Source organism: Vipera berus (assembly GCF_964194415.1).
Source record: "Vipera berus genome assembly, chromosome: 6".
Classification (NCBI taxonomy): domain Eukaryota; kingdom Metazoa; phylum Chordata; class Lepidosauria; order Squamata; family Viperidae; genus Vipera; species Vipera berus.
Genome location: NC_138208.1, coordinates 31,545,152 through 31,563,587, shown reverse-complemented (window position 1 = coordinate 31,563,587; position 18,436 = coordinate 31,545,152).

Below are 18,436 nucleotides of genomic sequence, written 5' to 3'. Positions count from 1 at the left end.
GCTTTTAAGAGGGTACTTAGGTACCTCAGGGGCACGACCGATGCTCTCCTTGTGCTGGAACCAGAGAAGGGGAAGACGGCCCAGCTCTCCACTTACTCGGATGCAGACTGGGCTGGTGACACCAAGAGTAGACGGAGCACCTCTGGTTTCCTCATATTGCTAAATGGCTGTCCTATCCATTGGCATGTTAGGCAGCAAAAATTTGTTTCTTGCTCCACGGCCGAGGTGGAATATGCCAGCCTGTCAGACACGGCCAATCATTTGATTTGGTTCGATGCTCTGATAACGAGCATCTGGGCACCTCCTCCTCTGCCCATCCAAATTCAAGAGGATAATACGGCTGCAATTGCAATCTCGGGGGCATATGCAGTGGGCTCTAGGTCCCGCCACATAGACATACGCTATAAAAATGTCAGGCAGCTTGCCAAAATGGGGTTTATACATGTTGAGCATTGTAATACAACTGACCAGATAGCTGACCTGTTCACCAAACCTGTTCCCATTGACCGGCACAACCTTCTGTGTAAGCGTTTGTGTTTGGTCTTCTGAACGTGTATGTGCATGTCTATGACACCTGCTCGCCCCCTCACATACATTCACTGGTCCCTGTCATTGGCTGGCAAGAAGGGGAATTGTTAGATGTTTTTGTGCCAGCCATGACAGTTCCCCAAAAAGGTCATCAGATGGGAGCAAAGAGGCATCTTTGCTCCCACTGGTGGGTCAGGGGTCCCCGGCCCCTGCAGCCCCATTGGAGAGAGTTAATTGGTAAGGGAGGGGCTGAGGACCCCATAAAAACCTCTGCTCAGGGGCTACTCTCTCTTGTTGTCTGCCTGCTCTCTTTGTTCTCTCTTCTGCTTACTTGCTTGCTGATCCATGAGCTCAATCCAGGCATGAATGCCTCCATGCCAGGGAACTCTTTCTATTTACTTTATCGTTAAATAAAGCTTTGTCTGATTGCATCCCTGCGTGCTGCCTTTTACTTGGAAGCACCTTAAAGAACCATCGGTCTCGTGAGGCCATCTCACAGAGACATTTAAAACTATCTTAGAAGAAAGGGTTACAATGAAATATCAGAGGCCATAAAAAAACAAAAAATGGGAAAACACTGGGTCTAGATGGGCTTCTGGTGGAGTTATATAAAAATCTTCAAGATACACTAGGTGAACCATTGAAAGATGTCTGTAATGAACTTCTATTAGAAGCTAAACTCCCATTTACATGGATGGAAGCAAATATTACTCTAATACCAAAAGAAGACTCCGATTTGACCCAGATCAAGAACTATAGACCGATTTCACTGTTTAATGTGGATTATAAAAAATTATAAGGATTATAAGGGACGCGGTGGCTCAAGGGACGCGGTGGCTCAGTGGGTTAGGACGCTGAGCTTGTCGATCGGAAGGTCGGCAGTTTGACGGGTCGAATCCCGAGTGCCGCGTAACAGAGTGAGCGCCTGTTACTCGTCCCAGCTTCTGCCAACCTAGCAGTTCGAAAGCACGTAAAAATGCAAGTAGAAAAATAGGGACCACTCCGGTGGGAAGGTAACAGCGTTCCGTGCGCCTTTGGCGTCTAGTCATGCCGGCCACATGACCACGGAGATGTCCTCGGACAAGCGCTGGCTCTTCGGCTTTGAAACGGAGATGAGCACCGGCCCCTAGAGTCGGAAACGACTAGCACGCATGTGCGGGGGAACCTTTACCTTTACCTTTACCTATAAAAAATTTACATCAATAATGGCTGAGAAACTGATAAATTACCTGGTCAAATTTATACATCCAGATCAAAATGGCTTTTTACCAAAGAGACAAATTAAAACCAACTTAAGAGTGATAATAGACATATTAGAATATTATGAGCTACACCCAGGGAAACAATTGGCACTAATATTCTTAGATGCCCAAAAGGCATTTGATAATGTTTCCTGGCAATTTATGATGCAGCAACTACAAATAATGGACTTTGGACAGAACTTTATAAATATGATAAAAACAATAACAAGACAGCCAAAGTGATTGTGAATGGAAACTGTACTGAGAGCTTTGAGATAAGGAAATGTGCAAGGCAAGGATGCCCACTATCTCCTCTGTTATTCATCTTCACATTGGAAGTTTTAAATAGAAACATTAGACAAGATACAGAAATTAAAGGGCTGAGGATAAAAGGCAAAACATATAAATTACAAGTATTTGCTGATGATCTAGTATTTATTCTAGAGCAGGGGTGTCAAACTCAATTTCATTGAGGGCCGCATCAGCATTGTGGTTGCCCTCAGAGGGCTGGGTGGGTATGGCCAGGGTGGGCGTGGCCTACTGGGTGGGTGTGGCTAGAGTGCGTATGGCCTACTGGGTGGGAATGGTCAGCTCTACATCGTTTGCATCAAGGGTACCTATGGGGGCCTGGGCAGAAGTGGGACAGATCTGAGGGTCTCTGGCAGAAGGAGGGTCTCTGGGCCAGGGCCAAGGCAGTTGGGGCCGTTCCCTCACTGTTTCCAGGATGGCTTCGCGGGCCACGTGAAACCACTTCACGGGCCGGATCCGGCCCCCGGGCCTTGTGTTTGACATGTCTGTTCTAGAGGAACCTCTGGAGATAATCCCTAAACTGTAGGGAAAGATAGAACAGTATGGAGAAATGGGATTAAAAATAAATAGAAAAAAAACTAAGGTAATAGTTAAGAATCTTACAGATAAGCAAAAAAAATGAATGTCAAAAACAATAGAAGTACAGATAGTGAAAAAGGTTAAATACCTGGGTATATACTTATCAGCCAAATGCTAAACAATAAAAAGACAACTATATAAGAAACAAATAAAATTGGACTTAGAAAAGTGGAAAAATTTGCAATTGTCAATTCTAGGAAGAATTTCTACAGTCAAAATGAATATATTGCCGAAGATTTTATTTTTATTCCAAACAATTCCGATAAAACTTGAGAAAAAATTCTTCCAAGATTTAAATTCATTAATTTTGAATTTTGTTTGGCAAGGAAAGAAAACTAGAATTAAGATAAAAACATTACAAGATTCTAAGGAAAATGGAGGCTTGGGGTTACCTGAGTGGGGTTTGTATTATCAAGCATCCGTGTTAACATGGCTGAAAGAATGGAGAACCCTTAGAAATAAAAGTTGTTATATTTGGAGGCACATGACTTACAATTTGGATGGCATGCTTTCTTGTGGTATGGGAAAAATAAAATTCATAAGCATTTCCAAAATCACTATATAAGAGATGCTTTGTTAACAATATGGGAAAAAATAAAAACTAAAATATATGTAAAAATTCCAGGGTGGTTATCAACGATGGAAGTTTTTCTACATCCAAACTTGGTAGACTTTGAAAAATATGGTTGTTGTTGTTGTTAGTTGCGAAGTCGTGTCCGACCCATCACGACCCCCATGGACAACGTTCCTCCAGGCCTTCCTGTCCTCTATCATCTTCTGGAGTCCATTTAAACTCACGCCTACTGCTTCAGTGACTCCATCCAGCCACCTCATTCTCTGTTGTCCCCTTTTTCTCTGGCCCTCAACCTTTCCCAGCATTAGGCTCTTCTCCACTGAGTCTTTCCTTCTCATTAGGTGGCCAAAGTATTTGAGTTTCAACTTCATGATCTGGTCTTCTAAAGAGCAGTCAGGGTTGATCTCCTCTAGGACTGACCGGTTTGATCGCCTTGCAGTCCAAGGGACTCGCAGGAGTCTTCTCCAGCACCATAGTTCAAAGGCCTCAATTCTTTGCCGCTCAGCCATTCTTATGGTCCAACTTTCACAGCCATACATTGCATAGCCTTGACTATACACACTTCTTTGGGCAGGGTGATGTCTCTGCTTTTTAGTGTGCTGTCTAGATTTGCCATGGCTTTCCTCCCCAAGAGCAAGCATCTTTTAATTTCTTGGCTGCAGTCCCCATCTGCGGTGATCTTGGAGCCGAGGAAAATAAAATCTGTCCCTACCTCCATTTCTTCCCCATCTATTTGCCAGGAATTGAGAGGGCCGGATGCCATGATCTTGGTTTTCTTAATGTTAAGTTTCAACCCAAGTTTTGCACTCTCCTTCTTTACTGCAACAAGAGGCTTTCTTGCATTTCTTTTTCTTTGGGATGGTTTTGGTTGCTACCTGTTGTACAATGTTGCGAACCTCTGTCCATAGTTCCTCAGGAACTCTGTCTATCAGATCTAATTTCTTAAATTTATTTGTCACCTCTACTGTATATTAAACAGGGATAAGATTTAATTCATACCTGAGTGGCTTAGTGCTTTTCCCTACTTTCTTCAGTTTAATCCTAAACTTTGCAATGAGAAGCTCATGGTCTGAGCCACAGTCAGCTCCTGGTCTTGTTTTTACTGACTGTATAGAGCTTCTCCATCTTTGGATGCAGAGCATATAGTCAATCTGATTTCTCTGTTGGCCGTCTCGTGATGTCCATGTGTAGAGCTGTCTCTTGGGTTGTTGGAAAAGAGTGTTTGCTATGACCATCGTATTCTCTTGACAAAATTCTATCAGCCGGTGCCCTGCTTCATTTTGTACTCTATGGCCAAACTTGCCTGTTATTCCGGTTATGTTTTGGCTTCCTACTTTAGCATTCCTGTCCCCCATGATGATAAGGACATCATTTTTTGGTGTTAGTTCTATAAGGTGCTGTAGGGCTTCATAGAACCAGTCAATTTCATCGTCTTCAGCACTGGTGATTGGGGTATAGACTTGGACTACTGTGATATTGAATGGTTTGCCTTGGATTCGAACTGAGATCATTCTGTCATTTTGGGGATTGTATCCCAGTATTGCTTTTCCTACTCTTTTATTGACTATGAAAGCTACTCCATTTCTTCTGAGGGATTCTTGCCCACAGTAGTATACCTGATGGTCATCACCCATTCCTGTCCATTTTAGTTCGCTGTTACCTAAGATGTCGATGTTCAGTCTTGTCATCTCTTGTTTGACCACGTCCAGTTTTCCTTGATTCATGGATCTTACATTCCAGGTTCCTATGGAGAAAAAATCTTTACAGCATCAGACTTTCCTTTTCACCACCAGACACATCCACAGCTGAGCGTCCTTTCGGCTTTGGCCCAGTCGCTTCATTCTTTCTGGCAGTAGTAGTACTAGCCCTCTGCTCTTCCCCAGTAGCATATTGGATGCCTTCCAACCTGAGGGGCTCATTTTCCAGCGTCATATCATTTTGCTTTTTGGTACTGTCCATAGGGTTTTCATGGCAAAAATACTGGAGTGGGTTGCCATTTCCTTCTCCAGTGGATCACATTTTGTCAGAACTCTCTGCTATGACCTTTCCGTCTTGGGTGGCCCTCCACGGCGTAGCTCATAGCTTCATTGAATTACGCAAGCCCCTTCGCCATGACAAGGCAGTAATCCATGAAGGGGGAAACAATGATAAGGTGGGCAAAAAACTTTGGTTATAATATAAAACTAGGAAAATGGCAAAAATTATGGGAGAGAAATTATAAATTGACAATGTCAACCTCGTATAAAGAAAATTTATATAAAAAGTTTTATAGATGGCACTTGCCAGCAGCAAGGTTAGCAAAAATGTTTAAAATATGTCAGATAGATGCTGGTAATGTAAACATAATTCAGGCATGTATTACCATATCTGGTGGACATGTGGCAAAGCAAAGGCTTATTGGAAAAAAATGTTTGGTTAGAAAAAATGTTGGGAGAACATGTTGAATTTACGTATAATGCCAGAAAAGATGAATAAACAAAGCTTATATTTGATTCTAGACATCACAACAGCAGCAAGAATAGTCTTCACGCAATATTGGAAAAATGAAGGATTACCACTAGAGGAGGAAATAATGAAAAAAATATTGGAATGTGCAAAGATGGAGAGATTAATTATGAGATTGAAAGATAAAGAAGAAACAGAATATTACTAAATCTGGGATTTATTGTACAAATGGTTAGAGCAGGGCTGGGCAACCTAAAACACTCAAAGAGCCACTTGGACCCATTTCCCACCAAAACCATTGGGAGCTGCAAAACCCTTTTGACATCTAAAATGAAGATAACACTGCATACATTGTTTTTTATCTTTATGCTATGTATAAAAAAACTAGTGTGCTGCATTTATGAAATCAATGAACTGCTACAAAGAAAACAGATTTTTATTTCTGCATGCAACAAAAACATCCAGGGTCGCTCGCAGTCGGTGCTGGCAGGGGGACAGAGGTCGACCCCGAGGCCTCTCGTTTGCGGAGTCCCTCAGGGGTCGGTCCTCTCGCCTCTCCTGTTCAACATCTACATGAAACCGCTGGGTGAGATCATTCGTAGCTTTGGAGTAGGGTACCATCAGTATGCTGATGACACCCAGCTTTTCATCTCAACTCCAAACAGCATCAGTGATGCCCTCGACGTGATGTCCCGCTGCCTGAAAGCGGTCCGGGAATGGATGGGGAGGAACAGGCTTCAACTCAACCCGGACAAGACTGAATGGCTGTACGTACCGGCAAGCCAGGATACTCAGAGCATCCCACCCCTTAACATCGGGGATGAGTTACTACCCCCTGTCGATAGGGCCCGCAACCTGGGTGTCCTCCTAGACTCGCAACTATCCCTGAAAGATCACATAGGAGCTGTGACCAAGGGGGCCTTCTCCCGGGTTCGACTGGTGCGCCAACTACGACCTTATCTGGACCTGGATGCCTTACGTACAGTCACCCATGCCCTTGTGACCTCTCGCCTAGACTACTGTAACGCTCTCTACATGGGGCTGTCCTTGAGATCCACTCGGAAGCTTCAACTGGTGCAAAGTGCAGCGGCACGGACACTTTTGGGGGCCTCCCGATACTCCCATATCACACCTCTCCTCCGTGAGCTGCACTGGCTTCCGGTTGCCTTCCGAGTGAAATTCAAGGTGCTAACAATGACATACAAAGCCCTACATGGCATGGGTCCGGACTACCTACGGGAGCACCTTCTGCCAATGTCAACACCCCACCGTCCTGTGCGCTCCCACAGAGAGGGCCTCCTCAGGGTGCCACCGCTCAAGGAATGCCGGCTGGTGGCCCCCAGGGGGAGGGCATTCTCAGTGGGTGCGCCAGCCCTCTGGAACTGCTTGCCAACTGAAATCCGGATGGCCCCCGACCTCCGCACCTTCCGGCGCGACTTAAAAACTTACCTGTTCCAGCAGGCCGGCCTGGCCTGATAGCTCTAATTGGGGTCCCAGTTTGTTTTGACTATTGTTTTTCACTATTGTTCAATCTGTATACCTACCTTACTCTGTACACCGCCCCGAGTCCCTCGGGAGAAGGGCGGTTTATAAAAACAAACAAATAAATAAATAAATAAATAAATAAATAAATAAATAAAATAAAATAAAATAAAAGCCAGTGCAAACTGTAAAAACTACTAACAGAAAAATAGAAAAGAAAAGAATTGCGGGGGGGGGGGAGAGAGAGAAAAGGACAGGAGAAAGAGGGAAAAAACCTTTCTCCTTCATCCCAACAGGTAAAAACAATTTTAGCAGCCTATCTACCACCTTTAAATACAGTATAGTTATCCCCATACCTCACCTCTTATTTAAAAAACATCAAAATATTTCATTAAATGTTCTTTACTAAAAGTCCAGTAAGGACAACCATATATATTCATTTCTCTCTCTCTCTCTCTCTTTCTCCCTCCCTCTCTCTTTATGCCCTTGGTTTTCCCCCACTCAGTGTGTTTGTGTGGTGTGTGTGTGTGTGTGTGTGTATGTGAGTGTGAGTGTGTGAGAGAGACAGAGAGAGGCAATTGCACTTCCCTTTTTTTTCTCTCTCTCTCCCTCTCTTTCTGCCCTTGGTCTGCCAGTCCTCTTCCCCCACTCAGTTTGTTTTGTGTGTGTGTGTGTCTCTGTGTGTGTGTGTGTGTGTGTGTGTGTGTGTGTGTGAGAGAGAGAGAGAGAGAGAGAGACAGAGAGACAGAGAGAGAGAGAGAGAGAGAGAGAGAAGAGACAGAGAGGCACTTGCGCTTCCCTTATCTCTCTCTCCCTCTCTCTCTCCCTTCCTTTCTCCCTCCCTCTCTCTCCCTCCGTCTCTTTCTGCCCTTGGTCTGCCAATCCTCTTCCCCCACTCTGTGTTGTGTGTGTGCATGAGTGTGTGTGTGAGAGAGAGACAGAGAGAGGCACTTGCACTTCCCTTCTCTTTCCCTCTCTCTCCTTCCCTTTCTCCCTCCCTCTTTTTCTGCCCTTGGTCTACCAGTCCTCTTCCCCCTCTCAGTGTGTTTGTATGTTGTGTGTGTGTGTGAGTGAGAAAGAGAGAGAGAGAGAGAGAGAGAGAGAGAGAGAGAGAGAGAGAGGGAGAGGCACTTGCACTTCCCTTCTCCCTCCCTCCCTCCTTCCCTCTCTCTCCCTCCCTCCCTCTCCCTCCCTCTCTTTCTGCCCTTGGTCTGCCAGTCCTCTTCCCCCACTCAGTTTGTTTTCATGTGTGTGCATGTGTGTGTGTGTGTGAGAGAGAGAGAGACAGAGAGGCACTTGTGCTTCCCTTCTCTCTCTCTCTCTCTCTCTCTCTCTCTCCCTTCCTCCCTCTCTCTCCCTCCCTCTCTTTCTGCCCTTGGTCTGCCAGTCCTCTTCCCCCACTCAGTTTGTTTTCATGTGTGTGCATGTGTGTGTGTGTGTGAGAGAGAGAGAGAGACAGAGAGGCACTTGTGCTTCCCTTCTCTCTCTCTCTCTCTCTCTCTCTCTCCCTTCCTCCCTCTCTCTCCCTCCCTCTCTTTCTGCCCTTGGTCTGCCAGTCCTCTTCCCCCACTCAGTGTGTTTGTGTGTTGTGTGTGTGTGGGAGTGAGAGACAGAGAGGCACATGTGCTTCCCTTCTCTCTCTCTTTCTCTCCCTCGCCCCCTCTCTCCCTCTCTCTGATCTTCTGCTCACCTGGCAAGCTGGCTTCATGCTTTTTTGGACAAGCTAACACACATCGGGCTGGCTCTCCTGCCCTTGAGAGCTGCTGCTTTTTTCTGCTTCCTGTTTCCTGCTTCCTTTGGGGATGCAGCAATAAGGAGCCCTGCCCAATAAGCTTGTCAGCTTCTCGGAGGACAGCGTGAGTTATACACACACACACACACACACACACACACACACACACACAGAGGAAGTGAAAATGCCTCTCTCTCTCTCTCTCTCTCTCTCTCTCTCTCTCTCCAAACTGGGAGCCGCAGGAGAAGGCTGCAAGAGCCACATGCGGCTCCAGAGCCACGGGTTGCCAACCCGTGGGTTAGAGGAAAGAACTAAGGATTAGGAATTGACTATGTATTAGCACTTTTGAATCCAGACAGCACGCTGGTTGAAAAATTAATATATGTATGTAAGAGAAAAACTAATAAAATCTTTTTTAAAAAACACTGATTTGGCTTTGCATCTGTCTCATGTACCGTATTTTTGTAAGTAGTATGCTGGCTGCCACTATGTTGTTGTAGATTATAAGCAAAAATCTCTAGAGTTGTGCCTAGATACTTCCAGGGAAGTTTTTGTGACAGGAGAATCACATGCTTCTTTGCACAGTAAGTGATTGTGCAATCACAATGGTACATAACTTAATCAGTAATGTGTAGGGTTACCAGATATTGAACAGACAGAGGAGGAAAGAAAGATCAAGAGGACAAACTAATTGTTGAATATTTATATTCACATTCATTGCAGAGGAAAGAATAAAAAAGAGTAAATAGGCCTGCAGTGCAGAATACAGGCTGAGAGGAATGCACTAGCACTGGTTGTTTGCCTAGTGATGTGCTTAGGAGACAAAAGCCTTCAGTGTGAAATCAATTAAAATCTTGTCAGGAGTCTTCCAGGTGCTACTGCCAGTAGGGACAAGAAGCGTATTTCAAAATAGTCAAGAATGCCAGCAAGGACTGTAATGTGGATGCTTTTGTACATCTTGACACTAATGATCTTTCCCCAAAAGATTTACTCTCTGTGCAGAATGATTTCCAGAGATTGGGGCAGGAACTTAGCAGGATAGGCTGTAGGCTTACTTTTTCAGAGATTTTACCAGTGTATAGGGAGCAAAATGGAAAAGGCCAGCATATAGCAGAATTCAATATGTGGCTAAAGGAGTGGTGTAAAGGGGAATGCTTTGGTTATATTAGTCATGATGTCTGTAGCTGGTCCAATGAAACAATGTACAAAAGAGATGGTTTGCATCCATGAAAGAAAGGGACTGAGTTACTTGGCAATAAACTCACAGATTTCCTGGAGGAATATTTAAACTAAACAATGGGGACAGTGAGTTAATTGATACAGAACATCCCTGTTCCTGGCAATCAAAAAATTACATTGTTAGCAGTGCATGTAACATAGATGTGTGTGTGGACAAGAATATCAACCTTGTTGTCAAGCAAAATCAAGCTTTTAATAGTGAGTGCCAAACAAAGTGCACTAACCAAACAGGTGGTAAGAAAATAAGGGAACTCAGGCACCATGCAGGTTATGTAGAAAGTAAAAACAGGGTCAGTCATAAAGGACCAATGCACAGAATATGAACAGTAAACAGGGTGAGCTAGAAATTCAGGTAAATGAGGGCAGATATGATATTGTTGTCATTATGGAAACATGGTGGGAATAAACCCACAAATGGAACACACAGCTAGAGGGATTTAAATTATTTAAAAGAAACAGACCAAATAAAATAGGAGGTGGAGTTGCTCTCTATATAAGAAATAACTACATCTATACAAAAATAGAGCACAACAATGATGAAAACTGTCAATATAAAAGGAGGGGGGGGAATGACATTGCCATAGGTGTATACTATAGGCCACCCAACCAAACAGAGGAAAGAGATGAACTTTTTGCTAGTCAGCTAACTAAGGTATGTAGGAAGCATATCACAATAGTAATGGGGGACTTTAATTACCCTGACATCAACTGGGAGACAAACTCTGCACCAAGTGGAAAATCAAACAGATTCCTGACAAACCTAGCAGACAACTTTGTCTCCCAAAAAGTAGAGAAGGGAACTAGAGGATTAGCCATATTGGATCTAATCCTCACTAACAGAGATGAAATGATAGAAGGTGTTGAAGCCACAGGAACCTTGGGAGGGAGTGATCATGCAATATTGGAATTCAGCATTCTGGAAGCACAAGCAATGGAACACAGTCAAACTAGAGTCTTGGATTTTAAGAGAGCTAATTTCAATAAACTTAGAGCTTGGGAAATTTTGAAAAGTGAGATGATAAAACCCAGTCTAGCACAATATCAACAAAGAAGAAAAATAACGGCTCTCAAAAGAAACCAGCATGGCTGCATAAAGAACTCTCTGATAAATTGAAAGATAAAAAGGACAAGTATAAAAAGTAGAAAGAGGGGCACATAACTAAAGCAGAATATCAGCAAATAGTCCGAGCCTGCAAAGATAAAGTGAGGAAAGCTAAGGCTCAAAATGAACTAAGGCTTGTGACCAAAGTCAAAAATAACAAAAAAAGCTTCTTTCAACATGTAAAAGACAAGAAAAAAAAGTTAAGGAAATGATTGGTCCATTAGTGGGAGACAGTGGCAAGAAGGTGACAAACAACAGGGAGAAAGCAGAACTATTTAACTCATTTTTTTGCATCTGTCTTTACACAAAGGGAAAAAACAGTCCAACCCATCAAAAACAGTACGATAAAAAATAGATTAGAAACACAAGTTAAGATAGGCAAGAAAATGGTAAGTGAGTACCTATCCAGCCTAGACGAGTTCAAATCACCAGGACCAGATGGATTACACCCCAAGGTTCTCAAGGCAGATGTGATCTCAGAACCATTGAACTGTATTTTTCAAAGATCCTGGAGCAGTGGGGAACTACCAGAGGACTGGAAAAGAGCTGATGTCATTCCCATCTTCAAAAAAGGGAAAAAATAGATCCAAGAAACTACAGACCTATCAGTCTGACCTCAATACCTGGAAAGATTCTGCAAAAGATAATCAAACAACAAATCAGTGAACACCTAGAGGCAAACAAAGTCATTACTAAAAGCCAACATGGGTTTGTCAAAAACAGATCATGCCAGACACATCTTATTGCATTCTTTGACCAAGTGACAAAATTAGTGGACCAGAGGAATGCTGTGGATATAACTTACTTGGACTTCAGTAAGGCATTTGATAAAGTAGATCACAACCTATTACTTGATAAAATAGAAAAATGTGGGTTAGATAGCATCACCACCAGATGGATTCGTAGCTGGCTGACAGGCCGTACTCAGCGTGTGGTCCTTAATGGAACTGCATGGAAGGAAATGTGTAGTGGGGTGCCCCAGGGTTCTGTTCTGGGCCCAGTGCTCTTCAACATCTTCATCAACGATTTGGATGAGGGGATAGATGGGGAACTCATCAAATTTGCAGACGACACCCAGCTGGCAGGAATAGCCAATACTCCAGAAGATAGGCTTAAGATACAGGAGAATCTGAACAAACTGGAATACTGGGAGCTATCTAACAAAATGAAATTCAACAGTGAAAAAAGTAAAGTTCTACATTTAGGCAAGGTATAGTATAGGTGGTACCTTGCTTAATAGTAGCAACTGTGAGAGGGATCTTTTAGTCCTAGTGGACAATCACTTAAATATGAGCCAGCAGTATGCTGCAGCTGCCAAAAAAAGCCAACACAGTGTTAGGCTGCATTAACAGAGGAATAGAATCAAGATCCCCCTTTATGGATTACTGCCTTGTCACGGTGAAGGGGCTTGCATAACTCAATGAAGCTATGAGCTATGTCATGCAGGGCCACCCAAGACGGACAGGTCATAGCAGAGAGTTCTGACAAAACGCGATCCACTGGAGAAGGAAATGGCAACCCACTCCAGTATCTTTGCCATGAAAACCCTATGGACAGTACCAAAAGGCAAAATGATATGACGCTAGAAGATGAACCCCTCTGGTTGGAAGGCGTCCAATATGCTACTGGGGAAGAGCAGAGGGCTAGTTCTAGTAGTGCCAGAAAGAATGAAGTGACTGGGCCAAAGCCAAAAGGATGCTCAGCTGTGGATGCATCTGGTGGTGAAAGGAAAGTCCAATGCTGTAAAGATCTATTCTCCACAGAAACCTGGAATGTAAGATCCATGAATCAAGGCAAGCTGGACGTGGTCAAACAAGAGATGACAAGACTGAACATTGATATCTTAGGAATCAGCGAAATAAAATGACAGGAATGGGTTAATTTAATTCAGATGACCATCAGGTATACTACAGCGGGCAAGAATCCCTCAGAAGAAATGGAGTAGCCTTCATAGTCAATAAAAGAGTAGGAAAATCAATACTGGGATACAGTCCCCAAAATTTCAGAATGATCTCAGTGCAAATCCAAGGCAAACCATTGAATATCAAAGTAGTCCAAGTCTATGCACCAACCACTGGTGCTGAAGAGGATGAAATTGACTGGTTCTATGAAGCCCTGCAGCACCTTATAGAATTAACACCAAAAAATTGATGTCCTTATTATCATGGGGATTGGAATGCTAAAGTAGGAAGTCAAAAGATAACCGGAATAACAGGCATGTTTGGCCTTGGAGTACAAAATGAAGCAGCAGCATGATAGAATTTTGTCAAGAGAATATGATGGTCATAGCAAACACTCTTTTCCAACAACCCAAGAGACGGCTCTACACATGGACATCACCAGATGGCCAACAGAGAAATCATGTTGACTATGTGCTCTGCACATAGAAAGGCAATGCCAAAGAATGTTCAAACTATCGCACCATTGCACTAATTTGACATGCAAGTAAAGTTAAGCTTAAAATCCTACAAGCTAGACTCCAGCAGTATGTGGATGGAGAACTACCAGAAGTACAGGCAGGATTTTGAAGAGGCAGACGAACTAGAGATCAAATTGCCAACATATGCTGGATCATGGAGAAAGCTAGGGAGTTCCAGAAAAACATCTGCTTCTGCTTCATGACTATGCTAAAGCATTTGATTGTGTGGATCACAACAAACTGACAAGTTCTTAAAGAGATGGGAGTACCAGACCATCTAATTTGTCTCTTGAGAAACCTATATGTGGGTCAAGAAGCAACAGTGAGAACTGACACGGAACCACTGATTGGTTCAAAATTGGAAAAGGAGTCTGGCAAGGCTGTATACTGTTGCCCTGCCTGTTTAACAGAGCACATTATGAGAAAGGCAGGGTTAGATGAATCAAAAGTTGGAATTAAGATTGCCAGGAGAAATATCAGCAACCTAAGATATGCAGATGATAGCACTATAATGGCAGAAAGTGAAGAGGAACTTGTTTCAGGTGAAGAAGGAGAGTGCAAAAGTTGGGTTGAAACTCAACATTAAGAAAACCAAGATCATGGCATCCGGCCCTCTCAATTCCTGGCAAATAGATGGGGAAGAAATGGAGGTAGTGACAGATTTTATTTTCCTTGGCTCCAAGATCACTGCAGATGGGGACTGTATCCAAGAAATTAAAAGATGCTTGCTCCTGGGGAGGAAAGCCATGGCAAATCTAGACAGCACACTAAAAAGCAGAGACATCACCCTACCCACAAAAGTGTGTATAGTCAAGGCTATGATCTTCCCAGTTGCAATGTATGGCTGTGAAAGTAGGCTGTGAGCGAAAGAATTGAGGTGTTTGAACTATGGTGCTGGAGAAGACTCCTGAGAGTCCCTTGGACTGCAAGTCGTTCAAACCGGGCAGTCCCAGAGGAGATCAACCCTGAGTGCTCTTTAAAAGGTCAGATAATGAAGTTGAAACTGAAATACTTTGGCCACCTAAACACTCAGTGGAGAAGAGCCTAATCCTGGGAAAGGTTGAGGGCAAGAGAAGAAGGGGATGACAGAGAATGAGGTGGCTGGATGGAGTCACTGAAGCAGTAGGTGTGAGCCTAGATGGACTCCAGAAGATGGTAGAGGACAGGAAGGCCTGGAGGAACATTGTCCATGGGGTCATGACAGGTCGTACAGGACTTCACAACTAACAACAACAACAAAAATGAACCCTTGAAAATTGTATAGTATGAAAGAGGATGGTCCTTACATATTTGTGTCCTAATTAAGATTGCTTTTGTTATGCACATGGTAAAATCTGAAATTGAATCAGGAATGACTTAATCTTTGCTATTTGTTTAGAGTATGTTGAACTTTTTAAAAGAACATTATTTAGGAGGCTTTGTAGATACTTCTCATAATTGAGCCTGGAGCAAATTAAGTTCTTATTCTTTTCTTAAATATTCCATTTAATGAAGAGATGTTGAGGGGATTGGGTGCAGTAGACTGCTACAACCATCTCTGTCCAGGTGAACTGGCTGGGGATTGCCTGTTTGCAGAAGAACTATTGTGTTGCTTTGTCCATACTCTCCAACTAGAAGCTAGTGATGCTCTTTGAAGAGAAAATTTAAAGGCTGCATGTGGAAGAGATGATTCAACCAATTTCAGCATTTTTCAAAGTGGGATACTCCTGCTATGTATTTCTTTCTTCTCTTAAGGTTTTTTAGTATCCAGTATAGCTGTAAAAAATAAAAAAGTAGTAATGGAGAAGATAATTAGTTTTCACTCTTGCTTCTGATTCAGAAATGTTTTGAATATAAAATGTAAACATTGCATCATAGCATTGTTTTGGATTTTAAAGAAAAAGGTGCTTTGGAGTGCATAGAACTGGTGCAGAATGCAGCCGCGCGAGTTGTGATGGGGGTCTCCCGATACTCCCATGTAACATCTCTGCTCCGCGAGCTGCATTGGCTTCCAGTTGTCTTCCAGGTGAGATTCAAGGTGCTGGTGATGACCTATAAAGCCCTAAATGGCATGGGTCTGGATTATTTACGGGAGCACCTTCTGCCGGCGTCAACCTCCCATCGTCCTGTGTTCTCCCACAGAGAGGGCCTCCTCAGGGTGCCGTCAGTCAGGGAATGCCAACTGGTGGCCCCCAGGGGGACAGCATTCTTTGTGGGCGCGCCTGCCCTATGGAACCAACTCCCTGTTGAGCTCCGGATGGCTCCCAACTTTCGCTCCTTTCGCCGTGACCTGAAAACTTGGTTATTTGAGCTTGCCGGCCTGGACTGAGGGATTGGGATTTTATTTTTTTTAATTTTTAAACTTTTAGAATGTGTTTTACTTATTAGGGCTAATTTAATTTAATTTATTCTAACTTTGTATATTGTATATTGTATATTGTGTTTTAATTGCCCTTTACACCGCTCCGAGTCCTTCGGGAGAAGGGCGCTATATAAATCCAAATAATAATAATAATAATAATAATAATAATAATAATAATAATAATAATAATAATAATAATAATAATAATAATAATAATAATAATAATAATAATAATGTTGTTGGCAATTGTTGGAACTTATTAAAGCAGTTGAATCTCTTTCAGGATCTTGCAGGTGCAGGAAAAAAACAGGTGCTAGGAGAAAATGTATTTTGTTTAAGGAGTTGCTGAGAGATACTGCATTTCATATAATAATACAGAAATATGTATCATTATATGAAATGTAAGTAATGATTTTTTTATTGAAAAGTTTTACAATACATTTTTTAATTTACATTTCATTAATCTATTTGCTAAAATTTTGGTAAATATCTTATAATCAGTATTTAAAAGCGATATTGGTCTATAGTTTTTGGCTTGGGTAGCATCTTGATCTTCCTTCAGAATCAGCAAAATAAAAACTGTTTTCCATGATGGAGGCACTTCTCCTCCCAATTGAATTGTCCTAAACAATTCTCTTAAGGGTTCCACCATTTCTGACTGTAAATTTTTATAGTAGACGGCAGTCAATCCATCAGTTCTTGGTGCTTTACCCACCTTTAATTGCTTAATTGCTAAAAGAATTTCTTCATCAATTATCAATTGATTCATCCCTTCCCTTTGCTCTTGTGTAAGAACAGGGATATTAACTTCTCATAAATATCTATCTATATTTACATCTTGAATCTTGTCCCTGACATACAACTTAGAATAAAAATCAACAAAGGCCTTTTTAATAAGATTCTGCTGAAACACCACTTTACCCTTGTACTCTATTCTATCTATATTACATGCCCTTTGTTTCTTCCTTAACAAGTAAGCTAACCACCTACCCGGTTTATTGGCATTACAAAAAGTTTTGTGTTTAGCATACTGTAAGTTAGTTGCCACTTGATCTGCCATCAACATATCAAACTGACCTCTTAGTAAAGTAATTACCTCTTTGATCTTCCCATCAGATGGATTCAAAATTAAAGCCTTTTCTTTTCTCTTAATTTCCTCCTCTAATTCTTTCCTCTTAAATTCCAATTTACGTCTATATTTATTATTCAAATATATTAACACTCCTCTCATATAAGCTTTACTTGCATCCCAAACCATCTCAATAGGAGTACCCTTATGCATATTAATTTAAAAAAATTCTTTCATCTGTTTTTTACACTCTTCCACATTTTCCTGATATCTAAACAAATTCTCATTTAGTCGCCAAGACCGTCTATCTCCATTATCTTTTTCTATCTCCAACCATACTGGACTGTGATCAGATATAGTTCTTGGACATATCTTGATCTTCTTAATCCTAGAAAGAAAATCATTAGTAATTAATACAAAATCAATCCTGGATAAAGATTGATGCCTATCAGGGAAAAAAGTAAAGTCCTTTTCTTGCAAGTTCCTTTCTCTCCAAACATCTCTCAATTCCAAGTCATCCTTCATCTCAAAAAATGATTTAGGCAGTCTAGCATGACTTGGCGTACTTCTAAAAAGACCTCTTTTGTCCATTTGTACATCCAAAACGCCATTCCAATCTCCCATAAAAATACAAGATTTATAATCCCACTGAATAATCTTGCTGTGTAATAATTTATAAAATTCTCCTTGCTGTTGGTTAGGAGCATATAATCCAACCAGAAGTATTTTCTTGCCTTCTATTAATAGTTCAATTATAACATATCTTCCTTGTTTATCTGTTTCAATTAAACTAGCTGTTAAAGTATTCTTGACATAAATAACAACTCCATTTTTTTGTCAGGAGCAGAAGCAATAAACTGTGTACCCAGCCTAAAGTTTATCAAATACTTTTGATCAACTGCTCGAATATGCATTTCCTGTAAGCAAATAACATCATTTTTAAATTGTTTTAGATATTGAAATACTTTCTTTCTTTTATGCAGAAAATTTAATCCATTAACATTCCAAGTTAGAAGCTTTGTTGCCATCTTTTGTGACCTGAAGCTTTTGGAGCACCTCTTCCAGAATCATCTGCACTCTCTTCGGTTTCGCTCCTCCCACTGCTTCACTATAAGTACGTTTTTGAGATGTAGTCATGGCTTTCTGTTGTTCTTGCTCTTGTCTCATTCGTCTGGATGCAGCCCGTGTCACTCTTTGATCTCTAACCTCTTCCATTGGTACTGGAATCTGATCCACTCCTGTAGTTTGCTGGGATTCTCCATCTTTCAGCTGAATGACTCCTTCAGCTCCTTGTGTACTCTCCCTTCGTGGCTGATGCTCTCCTTCACCATTCCTCACCATGCCTTCAAAATATTAGCATAAAAATCTTGTGCCTG